Source organism: Theropithecus gelada, chromosome X (assembly GCF_003255815.1).
Source record: "Theropithecus gelada isolate Dixy chromosome X, Tgel_1.0, whole genome shotgun sequence".
NCBI classification, from domain to species: Eukaryota; Metazoa; Chordata; class Mammalia; order Primates; family Cercopithecidae; genus Theropithecus; species Theropithecus gelada.
In genome coordinates, this window is record NC_037689.1 from 5,123,965 (window position 1) to 5,143,473 (window position 19,509).

Below are 19,509 nucleotides of genomic sequence, written 5' to 3' on the forward strand. Positions count from 1 at the left end.
CTGCTTTGGCCTCCCAAAGCGCTAGAATTACAGGCATGAGCCACTGTGCTTGGCCCTATTTTTAATTTTTTGAGAAACCTCCCTACCATTTTCCATAATGTCTGTACTAATTTACATTTCCACTAACAGTGTGCAAGGGTTTCCTTTTCTCTACATCTTCTCCAACACTTGCTATCTTTCATTTTGTTGATTATAGCCATTCTAACAGGTATGAGGTGAAGCCTAGGTTCTTTTATTTATTTATTTTAAAAAATGGGATATATGTGCAGAACGTGCAAGTTTGTTACATAGGTATACGTGTGCCATGGTGGTTTGCCGCACCTATTGACCCGTCCTCTAAGTTCCCTCACCTCACTGCCTACCCCGCAACAGGCCCTGGTGTGTGTTGTTCCCCTCTCTATGTCCATGTGTTCTCAGTGTTCAACTCCCACTTATGAGTGAGAACATGCAGTGTTCGGTTTTCTGTTTCTGTGTTAGTTTGCTGAGGATGATGGCTTCCAGCTTCATCCATGTCCCTGCAAAGGACATGATCTCATTCCTTTGTATGGCTGCATAGTATTCCATGGTGTGTGTGTACCACATTTCCTTTATGCAGTCTATCACTGATAGGCATTTGGGTTGGTTCCATGTCTTTGCTATTGTAAATAGTGCTGCAATAAACATACGAGGGCATGTGTCTTTATAGTACAATGACTTATATTCCTTTGGGTATGCATGTGTCTTTATGGTACAATGATTTATATTCCTTTGGGTATATACCCAGTAATGGGATTGCTGGGTCAAATGGTATTTCTGGTTCTAGATCCTTGAGGAATCGCCATACTGTCTTCCACAATGGTTGAACCAATTTACATTCCCACCAACAGTGTAAAAACATTCCTATTTCTCCACAGCCTCACCAGCATCTATTGTTTCCTGACTTGTTAATAATTGTCATTCTGACTGGCGTGAGATGGCATCTCATTGTGGTTTTGATTTGCATTTCTCTGATGATCAGTGATGTTGAGTTTTTTTCATATGTTTGTTGGCTGTGTGAATGTCTTCTTTTGGGAAGTGTCTATTCATATCCTTTGCCCACTTTTTGATGCGGTTTTTTGTTCTTTTCTTGTAAATGTGTTTATGTGCCTTGTAAATTCTGGATGTTAGACCTTTTCTCAGATGGGTAGATTGCAAACATTTTCTCCCATTCCATAGGTTGCCTGTTCATTCTCATAATGGTTTCTTTTGCTGTGCAGAAGCTCTTTAGTTTAATTAGATCCCATTTGTCAATTTTGGCTTTTGTTGCAATTGCTTTTGGCATTTTTGTCATGAAGTCTTTGCCCATGCCTATGTCCTGAATGGTATTGTCTAGGTTTTCTTCTAGGGGTTCTATGGTTTTGGGTTTTACATTTAAGTCTTTAACCCATCTTGAGTTAATTTTTGTGTAAAGTGTAAGGAAGGGGTCCAGTTTCAGTTTTCTGCATATGGCTAGCTAGTTTTCCCAGCAGCATTGACTAAATAGGAGATCCTTTCCCTATTGCTTGTTTTTGTCAGGCTTGTTGAAGATGGTTGTAGATGTGTGGTGTTATTTCTGAGGTCTCTGTTCTGCTCCATTGGTCTATATGTCTGTTTTGGTTACTGTAGTACTGTAGCCTTGTAGTATAGATTTTTTTTTTTTTTTTTTTTTTTTAAAGGCAGAGCCTTGCTCTGTTGCCCAGGCTGGAGTACAATGGTGAGATCTTGGCTCACTGCAACCTCCGCCTCCCTCAAGCAATTCTTCTGCCTCCCAGAAGCAATTCTTCTGCCTCTGCCTCCTGAGTAGTTGGGACCACAGGCATGCACCACCATGCCTGACTAATTTTTGTATTTTTAGTAGAGACAAGGTTTCACTACATTGGCCATGCTGGTCTTGAACTCTTGACCTCAGGTGATCCGCATGCCCCGGGGCCTCCCAAAGTGCTGGGATTACAGGTGTAAGCCACCACACCCAGCCAACCTTATAGTACAGTTTGAAGTCAGGTAGCATGATGTCTCCAGCTTTGTTCTTTTTGCTTAGGATTGTCTTGTGAAGCCCAGGTTCTTCATGAACTTGTTGAACAGCTGATCCAATGTTAGCATTGGGACATAGAATGTCCCTCTAGATTTCTTATTATGTGAGAAAGAAAACAAACCTCTATTTGTTTAAGCTACTATTAGTCAGATTTTCTGTTGCTTGCAGCCCAAACCATTCTGAACTAATACTATAGATTTTAAATTTTATTAGATTCTTCCAGATTACTTTGCAAACAACAAAAAAAGATAATAGTGATTCATACTCCTAGCAGTAATGGATGCATGCAGGAAAATGGACATTCATCAGGATTTTTTTTTTTTTTTTTTTTTTTTGAGACAGAGCCCCCCCTCTCTGTTGCCCAAGCTGGAGTGCAGTGACATGAATACAGCTCACTGCAGTCTCGACCTCCTGGGCTCAAGCAATCCTTCCACCTCAGCCACCCAAGCACCACCACAACCAGCTAATTTTTTTTTTTTTTGTAGAGATGGGGTTCTCAGTATGTCACCCAGGCTGGTCTTGAACTCCTGTTCCTGGCCTCATCTGGAGTTTAATTTTGTATATAGTATAAGGTAGGAACCTAGTTTTGCTTACTTCTTGCTGGATAACCAATTTTTAAAGCACCATTTATTAAATAAGCTGTCTTTTTTGCACATAATTGAAATTGAGATTTATTTATATTTTCTGTAGTTATTTTTTTTTATTTATTTTTTGACGAAGCGTCACTCTGTAGCCCAGGCTGGAGTGCAGTGGTACGATCTCGGCTTACTGCAACCTCCGCCTCCCGGGTTCAAGCAATTCTCCTGCCTCAGCCTCCTGAGTAGCTGGGATTACAGGCATGCATCCGCGTGCCACTGCACCTGGCTAATTTTTTGTATATTTAGTAGAGACGGGGTTTCACCATGGTGGCCAGGCTGGTCTTGAACTCCCAACCTCAGGTAATCCACCCGCCTCGGCCTCCCAAACTGCTAGGATTACAGGCATGAACCACTGTGCCCAGCCTATTACTTTTAATTTCTCTATCTTCCTCACCCTCTTCCCCAACCCCAACCCAGGTTTTATTGTTTTAGGGGAAGGGATGTGGCAAGAGACTAAGAGCAGATTTTACTTGCCCATCTCTGTTTTTGTGTTTCGAAAGCCCACGTCCTTAGGGGAAGAGGGTTAGTGTGTAGTCAAATTGTCTTGGCCAGAAAATATAAAGGGAGAATGATTTTATCCACCCTAAAGAGAGATTCTAGCCCCTCCTACCTGCTAGGTCTGAGGATAATATAATGCTATCAGGGAGATCCTTGGGTTCCAGGTAGAAAGGACCTGTGTCCTGCTTCCTGGCATCATCCCTGGGTAGACAGCAAAACGTGAGAGAAAAGAGGCTGTTCTAGGCAACTTTAACAAAAATTCCCAAGCCACTGGGAGGGACCCAGTGTAACAAGGGCCTGCCATACCATAAAGGAACACTATGGGATGAGGCAATGAACCTCTGACTGCTAACCTGTGTGGCCACATAGCCAAAAAAATTTTTTTTTTCATTGCGCAGCCTGGTCTTGAACACCTGAGCTCAAGCAATCCTCCTGCCTCAGCCTCTCAAAGTGCTGAGATGACAGGCTTGAGCCACAGTGCCTGGCTATGATTAAGGATTTAATGGACCTCTGTTCCCAGGTCTTAGCACCGTGGCTTGAACCTGAGATGGAGGAACATCAAGAATAATACAGGTTATTTTCCAACCCCAAGGAATCGGGGATATTGGAGTCAAAAGTTAAATGGAATCATAGACAAGAAAGATGCAACAAAAAATGTTTAAGAGCATGGACTCTGAACTAAACTAACTGGTTTAGTTCTAGCTCTGAAACTTACTTGCTGTGTTACTGTGAGCAGGTTATTTAATTTCTTTGTGCCTTGGTTTACTAATTTGAAAGCTGATGTTAATAATGGCACTTACCTCATAGGATTCAATGGGCTTGTATAAAGCACATAGTAAATGCTATTGGATTATTAGCCGACATTATTATTATTATTATTATTATTACTATTATTATTATTATACACCTTAGTGGGTAGACTACAATTCATACCTGCTACATGAGGGATTTGTGACAAGACTGTTTTGAAAGACTATTACAGACTATTGGAATAGATGCAGAGAGTCCGTAGAAGGAATGGAGAGAGGGAGAGAGGAAGAAAGGCAGGTCAGCAAATGAAGCCTGGTTAGTTAGCCCAGCAGACTGAAGTTTCTGATTCTCAAAAGAATATACTATGTCAGATTGTACATTTCTTAACGAACTGATCTTATTCTGGAGAGGGAGGGGCTGTTACAGCAACCCCAACTCAGGCTCTGTAGTCTGGCCACATGGGAATTTTGCAGAGGAGTTAAGATCTTGGACACTTTGCAAGTTTTGGAGAAGTGATGTGGGTTTAGTCATCTGTAGGCATTCTGAGAGTCAGTTGTCAAGGCAAAGGCATTTACCTTAAGATTGCCCCCTGATGGCTCAGCGCGGTGGCTCAAGCCTGTAATCCCAGCCTCAGTTCGAGATCGTCAGGAATTTGAGACCAGCCTGACCAACAAGGTGAAACCCCGTCTCCACTAATACAAAACTTAGCCGGGGGTGGTGGCGCGTGCCTGTAATCCCAGCTACTCTGGAGGCTGAGGCAGGAGAATCGCTTGAACCCAGGAGGCGGAAGTTGCAGTGAGCCAAGATTGCGCCACTGAACGCCAGCCTGGACGACAGAGCAAGACTCCATCTCAAAAAAAAAAAAAAAAAAAAAAGATTGCCCCCTGATATATGCTCTGGGCACATGTGGAAAGACTACATCTAGGAAGAAGAGACTAGACTAATAGCAAGGCTGGAGAAATTGCACTATCCAGCCTGAAATGTGGAGTGTTTCTAAGTCAGTCACTAAGACAAAGATAGCTGTTCACTTCTGAGTATGCCCTTACTCAAGGGATACTCAACTTGTTCTGGGAGGAAAGAGAACCTTCTGGGAGGATATTAATAATCCTAAGATGATCCTGGTGAGAAATTCCCCTAGTGGAAAGACTTGCCTGGAGAAAAGATCACCCAGACATCCAAGCCCTGGGAATTACTGCCTTGAACAGAGGCACCTGGATGAGAAGTACACTTTCCCTTGCTGGGATGCTAAGATTTAATAGAGGGAGAATGTGGCTCAGTATTATTTAGATAATATAGATAGATTTTTTTTCTTTCCTGTATTTTTCTTTTTCTCTACCTGTCCCTTCCCCCAAAATAACATCGCTTTGTGGTGTACCTCAGGGGAGGGAGGTGGCAAGGCAGGAAAACAAATACTCTGTCACTCTTTCTGGTTTCTGTGTTCCCAAAACGTAAGTCCTTAAGGAAGGGGTATTAGGGTGTAGGGGCAGAGACCAAGTATCTGGACCAGAAAACTAGAAGAAAGAGTTGCACAAACCTAAAAAATGATTCTTCTCTTCCTCACTCCCCTCTCCTTGGGAGGAAGAGACAACAAGAGCAGAGAGAGATATCTGTGAGAGCACAAGCAGCATTGATTAGCCTCAGCTTCCCAGGAGCAGCAACTAGATAATGGGGAAGACTCAAGAGAGGAAGGGCTGTGTGGAATGTCTAGGTAGATGGCCCAATACCTATTGGGACTTCGTGAAAAATTCTGTGCCCCAAGTGTGGCAGAGACATTGGAGAGGACCACAGCACTGGAAAGGACCCATGTGGGCAGAGGGCTCAGCACAAACTGCCAGGATCTAAATAACTAGAGGCAGATATCCTTACTCCACTTACACTTACACTCATGCCTGGGCACTACCTAAGATCCCCAAACTGTGGCATCACTTGGGTTAAGGGAAATGAACATCAAGAATGATGGACATTGTTTACCTCCCCGCCCCAATAACCTGGTTAAAAAGAGGTCACAGGGTCAGAAATTAAGTTCCAGAAACAGTCACAACTCTACCCATGGTTGCAGTAGTCAGCTAACTACAAACTTTGAGGTTCATTTCAGCTCCATCTTGTTGACTGCAAAAGTTACCATCCTGTGTGGTAGGAAAGAGACCAACAGATAGTAGGACCATAAAACTAGCCTCCTACCCCCACTCTTGTGGGATTCCGGGGTTTAAAAAAGATTCCAGTGAAATCTTTTGTAATTTATTGGCACCAGAGCCTCTAGAAAAAAATGAATTAGATTATTGGAAGGATGCTTTCCTGGAACAATGTAAAACCAAATTACAAATAGTTAATATAAATCAAAATTTCTGTTTGATGAGTAGGAACATTGCAAACGTCACTTGAGAGTCAGTGGAAACCAGTAGGTAGGAAAGGAATGTTCCCTGTCATACCTTGGTGATTAGCTAGAACTGCCCGCTCCCCTTTCTGCCTACAGTGGCATTTGTGCTGAGTTACAGACCAGATTGTCCCAAATAGAAAAGCACATATGTCAATAAAAGGTCTAAATTGAGAAGGACCTGTATTTGGATGGGGAGCTGACTTCTTTGATTTTCAAATTTCTAAAGGTCATAAAAGTCACTCTACTCAATAGTTTTTTTGTTTTGTTTTTTTTTTTTTTTAGCAAGTATTCAACTATCAAAGAGGTACTGCTCAAAAGAATTAACATCTAAGCAGATTGAAGGGCTAACATTTCCAAGTATTGAATTTATTCATTACCTACATCATCAGGCTCAGAGACAAGAGAAGAGGAGCAGGTCACAACTGAGCTAGATGCCTTGCTTTTCATAAAGGTGATGTGTGTGGTAGTGGTGGGAATAGGGTGACACTGAGAAATACAAACGGTGGCCACAAGTTTCTAGTTGCCATCTCATGGGAGTCAGGACCTACAAAGACTTGGGATAAATTGGTAACCTTTGAAACTTTGAAACTGCCCCTTAGTGGTTGTTCAGCTACTCTTTCCTCTGTTTTTGGTTGACACTAGTCAACCAATCAACAGGGAAAAGAGACTATCTTCAGGGACAGTGAGGAAAGGAGCGTGGGAGACCCCATCCATTTTTCAGCTAATTGAGACTTCAGAGACCCTTAAGGTAGAATGGTGAAGCTATTTGGAGAAACCACACCTTGCTCTTTCAAATCGGCCAGGAAGAAAGATCTCCACCGGTCTAGTGGCTGGACCCCATAGCCCTATTGTTTCCTCAGCGTCTCCCTTCATTGTCAAAATGGAAAGATGGGAGTTTAAATGTATTAAGGGCATGGTCCGGTTTCCTTACATGTTCTGGCAATATTGAAATTAGTAAGGAAGGGGCAGAGGCAAGAGACAGGGCTACAAGGCCTCCCACCATTATACTCAACACCGCCCCCCCCCCCCCTTACAAAGTCAAACCATTACACTTTATTTGGACTTTGGAAACCTGAGTTAAATTTATTGATTGTGCTGTTTTAAAGAGCTGAAAAACACTGAGATTTCTGAGGCCTACGGCAAGAAAAGAAAAACAGGTAGTGGAGAGGGGATAACTCAGTGATAGGGCCGAGGCTGGAGGGCTGAAAGCATTAGTCTGATATTTCCCACACAGTCTCCCAGCTTGAGGGGCATTCAAAAAGAATGCCCTGCCCTTTAGCTGCGCCACCAGATGACTCCCGGGAGATTGAAAAATGTCTCGGCTCTGGAAAGAGCACACCTAGGTTCAAGTTCTAACTCCACAAATAGTATTAACTTGAGCAATTCATGTCCATTTCCCCTCCTGTGCCTCAGTTTCCTCCTCTGTCGGGCCGGGATTATTCATGGGAGAATGGCAGAAACAATTCTATACTGCTCCTGGCATAGCACAGGAAGCAGTTTGAAGCCGCTGCGCCGAGGCTAACATGTACCGAAAGCTCGAAGGAAGCAGCATTCACTACCAGCTAGAGGATCTGTGAGTTTTTCAAGGAGGTGGCCGGTGGGAGACAGAGAGAGCCAGTCTCAGTTGGAGGCAGCCTTTCCGCATGCGCGCGGTCTAGAAGCCTGGCGGCGGCGAGGGGGCGGGACCAGGTTTCTGAAGGGGTTGCTATGGCACCGAGGGGCCGGGGAGGTTCACCGAACCCTTAAAAGCATTGCTCCCTCCCCCACCTGCCACCATCAGGGCCGAGGGCCATTGTTCCGGGCAAAATGGCGTCGGTAATCCCCCTCCCGGTCAGAGGCCTGAGTAAAACTGAGGGTGGGAGTCTGACCATAGGTGGGAAGAAAAACTACAATTCCCAGGGTACATCGCACCGGCCTGCGAGGCGCAGGGCACGTGCCCAGGCCTAGCGGTTACATGCCGTCAAAAATCAGTTTCATAGCTTCCCTTTCTCATCCCCGCTTTGGTCGTTTCCCAGCCCCCGCGCGCGCGCACTGCGGTCCTGGGGGTCGGGGGGGACATGCCGTGGCTGTTGCCCCCGCAACGTAACTGGGAGGCCAGTATTTGTAAATCTGTGCTTCGACTTCTAATCCCAAAGCCGGCAGGTATGGGTCTCGCGAGAAAGCCCGGGAGTTGGAAAAAGGGAGTTAGGGGTGGCGGGCGAAAAGGTGCCGGCGGGTATCACCTCCTAACAGCGGTGCTACCGCATTCAGAGGCTCGCGAAGACCCAAGGGTGGGCAGTGGGGGGCTAGGAAGTAGTGTGTGCTTGGACTTTTCTTCTTCTTCTCTGAGGGGAGAGGGTAGAGCGAGAGGGCTTCGGAACACACAGGAGGTGTCGCGCGTGCTTCCTCTAAGAGGTTTTCTCTTTGCAAGGGGGAGAAGCCTTTCTCCTCGACGCGCATCCCTGTCTCCCGCGGCGCCGAGGGGGCGGGAGGCGTGCGCGCACTCTCGTTGGCTGGCCACTCGGCACCTCGCCGCGATAGAGGCGGTTCCGAGTTGGGGCTGCTCCGTTGGCTTTCTCCGCCCCTCCCCCTCTGCTGTTCTCCCCTCCCTTCCCCGCCTCCCTCCGCCCCTCTCTCCTACCCGTCCGAATTCCCTGGCTGGAGTACGCGTGCGTCTGCTCAGCTCCGGGCCGAGCGCGAGCTTGGGCTCGTACCCTGCTCCCCTTTCTCCGCCCGCTCTTTACCTACCGGCCGTAGCTGGCCCGGTGGGCTCGCGGGGAGACGCTCACGCGCGCAAGCGCACACGACGCGGAGCGGAGCTCGAGACATCGAGGAGAGGAGTAAGAAGCATCGGAGGAGGCGATCGAGGAGGAGGCGGTGTGTGTGTATGTTTCTCTTCTACGGTGTGGCTCGTCGTGGGGCGAGAGGAGGCTCGAGAGAGGGCGAGGGAGAAGCGAAAAGAGTCAGAGTCCTCCTCTGCGAGAGCCTCTAATCTGGTGAGGGTCCCGGGCCGGCCGGGGCGCTAGGAGAGAGGGAGGAGGCCGGGGGGCGTGTCTGGGATCGGGCTGAGAGATGAATGGGCCAGGGATGAATGGAGGGAGGCAGCGGCGGCCAAGAGTCTGTTAGGAGTAAGCGCCCTAGCGGGGGGCGGCTTGACCGAGGCAGGGTGAGTACGTTCACCAGTCGGTACCGGACGAGGTCGGGCTCGGGGCTAAGGGGCTGTCGAAACCGCTGAATAGGCGGAGAGGAAAATGAAAAGGGGGAAAGTGGGGAAGGGCAGGTTTGAGGCTGAGGTGCGGTTTTTGTTTTGTTTTGTTTTTTGTTTTTGATTTTTTTTTTTTTTTTTGGTTGTTGTTGAGGGGTGACAACTTTGGGAGCTGATGGAAGACCAGGGGACGGGGAAGGTGAGGAGGATACAGGACGGGGACCAGGAGACGGTTGACAAAGGACTGAGTGATCACTTAAGTGAGATTGAAGCTACTGAAAGGGAAGATCGCTTCGGGTGTGGGAAGTTCAGTTGTATTGATGGGAATAGGATGAAGGAAAGAGTAGATTTAATTAAGAGGTTCAGCTAATGTGTGAGGGACTGGATGGGGTGAGGAATATTGCTGGCTTGTTGTGTAAATGTGTTAGGTTCAAGGAGATTCTGAGGTGTTATTTGGGAAGGGGTGGTGTGTGTTGTGTGACTGACAGGTTGGGGATGGGGAGGAGATGGTATGATAGGTGAGGATGAAAGTGGTGAGGTGGCTTCACTGTACTGAAAGAGGTTTTGTTTGACTAGTTAAGAGTGGTGAAACATTTATATAATGAGGTGTGGGTGGAAATCCTGCACGTGTGTATCTCCGTATCTTGGGAGTTGAGAGACTTTGTTAAAATGAGACTGAACCCTCAAAACAGATGCGAGTAGTATGGCTATTTTTTCTTAAGAGTTACTGTTGATTGAGACAATTATATGAATAAAACAGCCTTTGAGTTGTGAAAATCTTCTGTATAGTAGTGATTGTATCCAATTTTTGGAGATATCGTTATCTGTTTTTCATCTATAGTAAGTTGTAATACCAAGAGAACTTTTGAAGAGGTCTTAGTATGTGACAGAGCAGCAGGTGTCTTTTAGAGTTTCTATCCTTTGGATTGATGTGTTTAAAAATTGTTTAAACTCGACAGCTCAAGGGAAAGATACCTTGCATTAAAGGATAGCAAAAATGCACTAAAGCTTAGCCCGGCGTGGTGGAGCATGCCTGTAATCCCAGCTACTTGGGAGGCTGAGGCAGAAGAATCTGTTGAACCCGGGAGGCAGAGGTTGCAGCTAGCCAAGATTGTGCCACTGCACTCTAGCCTGGGCGACAGAGCGAGACTCTGTCTTAAAAAATCCACTAAAGCTGACTTTGAACTAAAATAATTGTACATGATTTTTTTGGTCATTCCGAATTTATCTTGTTTGAAAATTGGCATTCGCTTTTTGGTGTGAGTTTAAATTACAACAGATTACGTGAACATTTTGTTCTCTGAATACTTATCTTCTGATAAGGATGTCTTGTCCTGGTCTCATTCTGTTCTGGGTCAAGATTAATGGTTATGGATTTTAATGTTTTGTGATTATTTTTTACAAATTTTACTGATATATATTTAGTTTTCTTGGAAATGTTGCAAACTTGAGAACATTCCCATGCTGTTTTTCTTTTATTCTGCTTTGATATTGGAAAGAGTGTAATCCTTGTTTAGGCTACCCACAGTTCGAATACAGAAGGTCATATTCTGTTCATAGTCTCTCAGATTGAGATGAATACTTAATGTATTAAATAGTACAGTAGAAGTATAAAGGCACTATAAGAGCCTGGAAATGTTGCACTAACTCAACCAGGCAAGGCGGTCTCCCAGTTTTTTGAACTAGATGTTTCTAGAGTGAAGGGCATTCACATTTTGGGTCTTGAAAGTGTAAGCATGGTATATTTGGAGAATGGAATGAGATAAGGCTGGAATCTTAGGTTGAGGCTGGGGTGAATTAGGAACTCTTGATTGTTTAAGAAGGGGAATAACAAACAGATTTATGGTGTTTCTGCCTTTGCTTCTGATGTCCCCCTCTACCTGGAATGCTTTCTCTCCCCCTTCTCTTGAATTTGAACTCATGCTTTTAAAACTTAACATCTGTCACCAGCTATTCCTGAAAGCCTTTCCTGGTTTCCCTTTCTTCCTTTTCAAAAACTCCACCAAGCTAGGTTAGGTCTCCCTTTTTAGAGTTCTGTCATACCTTGTACATAATTTTATTACGGCACTTCGGTTGGGAGGCAGGTAGGAAAGGCATTTTTCTCCTTCTATCTGAAAGAGAAATGAAGCCCAGAAAAACAAGACTTGCCCTAGTAACTGGTGGGCCCCGGAATTCTGACTTCTAGACCATTGTTGATCTTCATATCACAGGTTTACGTTTGCTTATATAATTATAGTTTTAAGAGTTAGATTTCTGTAGTGTTGACTTAACTTTCTTCCATAGAGTTTCTGTTTTTTCTGTATTGTTCATTGCTGAGCCAGTAAATGATAAAGCCAGTGGCTGCAAAGAACCAGAGTAGACAGAAGTAAAGAAAATAATGGTTATTATTATTATTTCTTTTTTTTTTTTTTTTTTTTTTTTTTTTTTTGAGACGGAGTCTCGCTCTGCCGCCCAGGCTGGAGTGCAGCAGCGTGATCTTGGCTTACTGCAACCTCCGCCTCCCAGGTTCAAGCAATTCTCCTGCCTCAGCCTCCCTAGTAGCTGGGATTACAGGCGCGCCACCATGCCTGGCTTATTTTTGTATTTTTAGTAGAGATGGGGTTTCCCCACGTTGGCCAGACTGGTCTCAAACTCCTGACCTCAAGTGATCCGCCCACTTCAGCCTCTCAAAGTGCTGGGATTACAGGCATGAGTCACCGCGCCCGGCCGCTATCAGATTTCTAGTCAGATAATTGAAATAAAAATAATTAACAGAGGGCTTAATTTTTTTTATTTTTAAATAATACTTATTAGTATATTTAACTGATTTTTTAAAAAATAATTATTTTATTATTTTTTAAGTTCTGGGGTACATGTGCAGGATGTGCAGGTTTGTTACATAGATAAACGTGTGCCATGGTGGTTTGCTGCACCTACCAACCCATCACCCAGGTATTAAGCCCAGCATGAGTTGGCTCTTTTCCCTAGTACTCTCCCCTCCTTCCGCCTCCCCGACAGGCCACAGTTAACTGTTGTTCCTGGAGGGCTTAAATTTTTGTGTATGTTTTTGTGGGGAAGGAATTGTGTATAAGAAAAAAAAAGACCCTCCTTTCTCAGTCTCTCAATATAAGTAGACGAGCTCTATTTACAGATATACTTGATTTTGTCTCTTGGCCAAAAGCCAGAATTCTTTCAAACGAGTGGGTCTTTTCCATCTTTGTTTGAGATCATAACATTTATGATGCCGTTAGGGGACATTTGATGACTAAAAAACATCTATAAGACATTCATTCAGAAATTTTAAAGCTTCAAAAGTAGAATTGATACAATTTTTAATTGTTTTGATAGAGCTTGTTATGAGATTTGGTTTGGCAAATGTTGAGATTGACTCACTGCAGAAATGAGTTTAAATGCCCTTTCAGGGATATATTTTTCTCATTAACTTTTTTTTTTTTTTTTTTTTTGAGACAGGGTTTTGCTCTGTCACCCAGGCTGGAGTGCAGTGGTGTGATCTCGGCTCACTGCAACCTCTGCCTCCCAGGTTCAAGCTATTCTCCTGCCTCAGCCTCCCAAGGAGCTGGGATTATAGGTGCATGCCACCACGCCTGGCTAATTTTTGTATTTTTAGTATAGACGGGGTTTCATCATATTGGCCAGGCTGGTCTCGAACTCTTGACCTTGTGATCCACCTTCCTTGGCCTCCCAAAGTGCTGGGATTACAAGCGTGAGCCCCTGTGCCCGGCCGAAAGAAATGAAGTACATTGTTTTCTGTGTTTTAGCATGGTAACTTTTTTTTTTGAGATGGAGTCTCCGTCACCCAGGCTGGAGTGCAATAGTGCCATCTCGGCTCACTGCAACCTCTGCCTCCAGAGTTCAAACGATTCTCCTGCCTCAGCCTCCTGAGTATTTGGGATTACAGGTGCCTGCCACTACACCTGGCTAATTTTTGTATTTTTAGAAGAGACAGGGTTTCACAATGTTAGCCAGGCTGTTAGCATAGTAACTTTAAAAAATTGTGATAAAATTAATGTAACATAAATTTACCATTTTAACCGTTTCATTTTATTTTATTTTATTTATTTTGAGACGGAGTCTCTCTCTGTCACCCAGGCTGGAGTGCAGTGGCATGATCTTGGCTCATTGCAACCTCTGCCTCCTGTGTTCAAGTGATTCTCCTGCCTCAGCCTCCCAAATAGCTGGGATTACAGGTATGCACCACCACGCCTGGCTAATTTTTGTATTTTTAGTAGAGACAGGGTTTCTCCATGTTGGTCAGGCTGGTCTCCAACTCCTCACCTCAGGTGATCTGCCTGTCTTGACTTCCCAGAGAGCTGGGATTACAGGCATGAGCCACTGTGCCTGGCCCCATTTTAACCATTTTAAAGTGTACAGTTGTACAGTGGCATTAGGTAACTTCATGATGTTGTGCAGCTAACACCACCTCAAAAGGAAATTCTGTACCCAGTAAGCAGTCACTCCCCATTCTCCCTTCCTCCAAGTCCCAGGTTACCATTAATATTTGCCTATTCTGGATATTTCACGTAAATGGAATCATATAATATATGACCTTTTGTGTTTGGCTTTCACTCAGCATGTTTTTGAGATTCATCTGTGTTGTGGCATGTAGCATTACTTTATTCCCTTTTATGGCTGAGTATTATTCCTTTCTATGGATATATCATATTTTGTTTATCCATTTATCAGTTCATGGATATTTGGGATGTTTCTACCTTTTGGCTTTTATGAATAGTGCTGCTATGAATATCTGCATACAAGTTTTTGTTTGAATACCTGTTTTTATTTATTTTGGGTATACCTAGGAGCACAACTGCTAGGTCATATGTAATCCTATGTTATGTTTTGTTTTGAGACAGGGCTCTGTTGCCCAGGCTGGAGTACAGTGGCATGATCATGGCTTAGTGCAGTTTCAACCACCCAGGCTGAGGCAGTCCTCCCACCTCAGCCTCCTGAGTAGCTGGGACGATAGGTGTGTGCCACCATGCCCCACACCAGGCTAATTTTTTACTTTTGGTAGAGACAAGGTCTCCCTACGTTGCCCAGGCTGGTCATAAACTGAACTCAAGTGATCCTCCTGCCTTAGCCTCTCAAAATACTGGGGTTACAGGCATGAACCACTGTCCCCGGCCTTATGTTTAACTTGTTGAGAAACCACCAAACTGTTTTCCATAACAGTTGCACCAATTGTCATTGCCATCAGCCATGTATGAGGGTTCCATTTCTCCACATCCTCACCAACACTTACTTGTTGCTTTCTGTTTTTTACTTGTTTTTTAAAAAAATATTTTTATTTATTTTTCTTTCTAAATAGCCATCATAATGGGTATGAACTGGTATCTCATTGTGGTTTTGAATTGTATTTCCCTAATGATATTGGGCAGCTTCTCATGGCTTGTTGACTATTTGTATTTCTTCTTTGGAGAGATGTCTATTTAAGTTCTTTGCCCATTAAACAATGTGGTTGGTTGTCTTTTTATTGTTGAGTTGTAAGAATTTTTAAAAAATATATATAGTCTAGATACTAGACCCTAATCAGATATGTGATTTGCAAACAGTTTCTTCCATTCCGTGAGTTGTCTTTCTGCTTTATTTTATTGTTTTGTTTTGTTTTGTTTTGTTTTTGAGACGCAGTCTCACTCTGTCACCCAGGCTGGAGTGCAGTGTGAGATCTCAGCGCATTGCAACATCTGCCTCCCAGATTCAGGCAATTCTTGTGCCTCAGCCTCTCGAGTTGCTGGGACTACAGGTGCATGCCACCACGCCCAGCTAGTTTTTGTATTTTTGGTAGAGGTGGGGTTTTGCCATGTTAGCCAGGCTGGTCTTGAACTCCTGACCTCAGATGATCCACCCGCCTTGGCCTCCCAAAGTGCTAGAATTACAGGTGTGAGCCACCGCATCCAGCCAGTATTTTGTTTTATTGTAAAAATAGAGATGAGATTTTGCTATGTTGCCCAAACAGGTCTCAAACTCCTGAGCTCAAGCGATCCTCCTGCCTCAGCCTCCCAAAGTGTTGGGATTACAGGTATGAGCCACCGCGCCTGGCCTTTTTAACTGATTCTTTTGTACAGATTGTTAATGGGCAACTCTTCTTTAAAGAATTAAAGTAATACAGCATTAGATTAAAACACCTTTTAACCAAACTTCCTGTCCTCCCGTAGATAACCATTGGTTAAGAGTTGGTTCCATGGTTGCCAAAATAAGGATGAAAGAAAAAAAAAAAAAGAGTTGGTTGTGGAATATAGTCCTTTTTTCTCTGTATTTACATGCATATGTTTGTACATATACAAATAACAAGTATGTGATATATATTTTATGATTTTTCTCCCAAAGATTGTCACTTAGGGCTCTTTTCGTATCAGTGTTTATATATATGTTCACGTCATTATTTTTGATTAATACATAGTATTTCTTCCTATGTGCTTCTCTAGCTTTGACTAGTAGGATCAGTTTAGAGTATATCTTTCTAGTCTTTTTTATATGCATTCACCCATATGTGAGTACCTTTAGAAATACAGTTTTGTGGTGTTTTTTTTTAACACAAATAGTATGTAGATGTAATATACATGTTGTACTACAACTTACTTTTCTCACCTTATAGTATACATATGTAGGAGATTTTTATATATCAATATATATATATCCATCTTGAATTTTTTAAACAGATGCTTATTATTTCACAGTATGGATGTACCATGTTTATTTCACCATTCTCCTATAGATGGATATTTAAGTTCTTTTCAGGTTGATTTTGTTTGTTTGTTTGTTTTGCTATTTAAAACAATGTTTCAGTTTTAAAAAGCCCTGTACCTACATATTTGTTCACATGCAGGAATATTTCTCAAGCGATACTACTAAGGATTGGAATTGCTGGGTGACAGTTATGCACTAGGTACTCGGAATTTGCCCTATGAAAAGGCTATTCCAGTTTAGCTGCCAACAGTGCATGGAATACCAAATTTCTTATACAATTCTCAAATTTAACAGATATTTATTTTTTGCATCCTGATAGATGAAAAATGATACTGAATCATTTGAGTTTGTACCCCTGTGTTTACTAATGAGTTTGAGCAATCCCCTTACCGTACATGTATTAGCCACTTGTACTTACTTTTTTTTTTTTTTTTTTTGGAGACAGAGTCTCACTCTGTCACCCAGGCCAGAGTGCAGTGGCACAATCTCGGCTCATTGCAAGCTCCGCCTCCTGGGTTCACGCAATTCTCCTGCTTCAGCCTCCCCAGTAGCTGGGACTACAGGCGACCGGCACCACGCCCGTCTAATTTTTGTATTTTTAGTAGAGACGGGATTTCACCATGTTGGCCAGGCTGGCCTTGAACTCCTGACCTCAGGTGATCCACCCGTCTGGGCCTCCCAGCGCGCTGGGATTACAGGCATGAGCCACTGCGCCTGGTCGATAGTCGTTTTTTAAAATTACATTTTGTAATGATTACTGAGATATATGGCAGATTTCTGTATGTTGATTTTGTCTTTGGCCTGTTTTCTGAGCTCTTGTTAGTTCCTTGTTAGTTATAGTTTTTTAGTTGATTTTCTTGGATTTTCTAGATAGATAAACATGTAGTCTGTAAGTTTTGAGTTTTGTCTCCTACTTTCTAACATTTGTAGGTCTTGTTTTATTTCCTTAGTTGGTAGTAGGAAATCTTGGCTTATTCCTGACTTTAACGATTATTTATGAGAAAGATGCTTGCCCTCGTGTGTAGGATAAATGCTAATTGAAACCACACTGAGATTCCTTGCTTAAACTTATCAGAATGTTAAAAATCAAAATGTTTGATAACACTCTTTGTTGTCAAGACTGCGGGGTAAGAGACACTCACACGTTGGAGGTAGGAGTTTAAATTGGTACATTGCCCATGGAAGGTAATTTGGCAGCATTATATAAAGATACACATGTATTACATACGTTATTCTGAATATATTAGTATACTTAAATAAAAGTTTAAAAAATAAATATGCAAATTTTCTTTGATCTTGACAGGGCACAGTGGCTCACACCTGTAATCCCAGCACTTTGGGAGGCTGAGGTGGGCAGATCACCTGAGCCCAGGAGTTCGAGACCAGCCTGGCCAACATGGTGAAACCTTGTCTGTACTGAAAATACAAAAATTAGCCGGGCATGGTGGCGTGCGCCTGTAATCCCATCTACTCCGGAGGCCGAGGCAGGAGAATTGCTTGAACCCGGAAGGTGGAGGTTGCAGTAAGCTGAGATCACACCACTGCACTCCAGCCTGGGCGACGACTGTCTTAAAAAAAAAAAAATTGGCCGGGCGCGGTGGCTCAAGCCTGTAATCCCAGCACTTTGGGAGGCCGAGGCGGGTGGATCACGAGGTCAGGAGATCGAGACCATCCTGGCTAACATGGTGAAACCCCGTCTCTACTAAAAATACAAAAAAAAAAACTAGCCGGGCGTGGTGGCGGGCGCCTGTAGTCCCAGCTACTCGGAGGCTGAGGCGGGAGAATGGCGTGAATCCGGGAGGCGGAGCTTGCAGTGAGCCGAGATCGCGCCACTGCACTCCAGCCTGGGCAACACAGCGAGACTCCGTCTCAAAAAAAAAAAAAAAAAAAAAAATTTCCTTTGATATAGCAATTCTAGTTCAGGGATACACACACACACACACATACACACACACATATGTACAATGAAATCTACAATGTTATTTATAATAGCAAACAATTGAATACTACAAAATAAGAATGAGAAACTTATATGTACTGAAAAGGAAAAACATGTATCTTAAGTTACTATGACTATAAAAAGAGCTTGGTGTGTACTGTGTTACTTTTTGTGTAGATAGGGAAGGAGAGAACATATATTTGTTAATTTGCCTGAAGAGATTCTGGAGGAATACACAAGAATCTGTTGAGTGGTTACCTGTTGGTGGGGCGAATGGAATTGAATGGAAGGGAGATAGAGTTGGGAATAAGCCTGCCCTTTATAAACTTCTTTATTTGATATTTGAGCCATATGATTGTATTATATGTATGTATATGTGTGTGTATATATATATAAATATATTACATATATTGTATTTTATATATGTAGATATATGTCTTTTATTTTTTTGAGACGGGGTCTCGGTCACCCAGACTGGAGTGTAGTGGCACAATCACTACTAACTGCAGCCTCAACCTCCCAGGCTTAAGCAAACCTCCTACTTCAGCCTCCCAAGTAGCTGGGACTACAGGCACATAACATGCCTGGCTATTTTTTTTTTTTTTTGAGATGGAGTCTCGCTCTATTGCCCAGGCTGGAGTGCAGTGGCGCGATCTTGGCTTACTGTAACCTCTGCCACCAGGGTTCAAGCAGTTCTCATGCCTCAGCCTCCTCAGTAGCTGGGATCACAGGCACGTGCCACCATGCCTAGCTAATTTTTGTATTTTTAGTAGAGACGAGGTTTCGCCATGTTGGTCAGGCTGGTGTCGAACACTTGACCTCAGGTGATCCACTTACCTTGACCTCCCAAAGTGCTGGGATTACAGGCGTGAGCCACTGTGCCCAGCCACAGTTGTCTTTATATATATTCCTAGAGCTTAGATAAGTGTATTTATCATTTTATGAAGGAAAAATGGCTACATGTAGGTAATTATATATAACTGTGAACTTAGTAAGAGATTCCAGGTTTGAGGCCTGATTTTTGTAAACTTTCTCACTAGGCCATGTTTCTACATTGCTGAATGTAGAAGAGATACTATCCTGGTCACTGGAGCATATCCCTTTGGCAATGCCAACATGGTTCATTACTGAAAAACTTTAGAAAATATGTGGTTTTCTGCCTTCCTAAGTAGAGTCTCCTGAAAATCATTTAATGTTTTCTGGAGTATTGTTGAAGAGTACTTTAATATAGTGCTGTCCCTAGGGGTTATTGAGACGTAGAAAATAAAAGCTTGCATTTATTGATTATTATGTTGTGCCTGGCACTGTGCTAAATATTTTATATGTGTATTTTCATATTGGTCCTGTGAGATTTCACAAATGCAATCAAGAATTATTGAGGTTAAATAATTTGCCCGAAATCTCTTC

The 19,509-nt window shown here is 43.3% G+C and overlaps 1 protein-coding gene across 2 annotated transcripts in view; it reads left to right on the forward strand.

Annotated features, from left to right (window-relative positions):
- The first annotated feature begins 8,949 nt into the window (after nucleotides 1-8,949).
- WNK3 (WNK lysine deficient protein kinase 3) overlaps nucleotides 8,950-19,509 on the forward strand; it is a 170,460-nt gene continuing 159,900 nt past the window's right edge. For both annotated transcript variants that reach the window (XM_025372570.1, XM_025372571.1), the window contains exon 1: nucleotides 8,950-9,267. The gene's annotated coding sequence lies outside the window, so the exon portion shown is untranslated. The remainder of the gene's footprint in view (nucleotides 9,268-19,509) is intronic.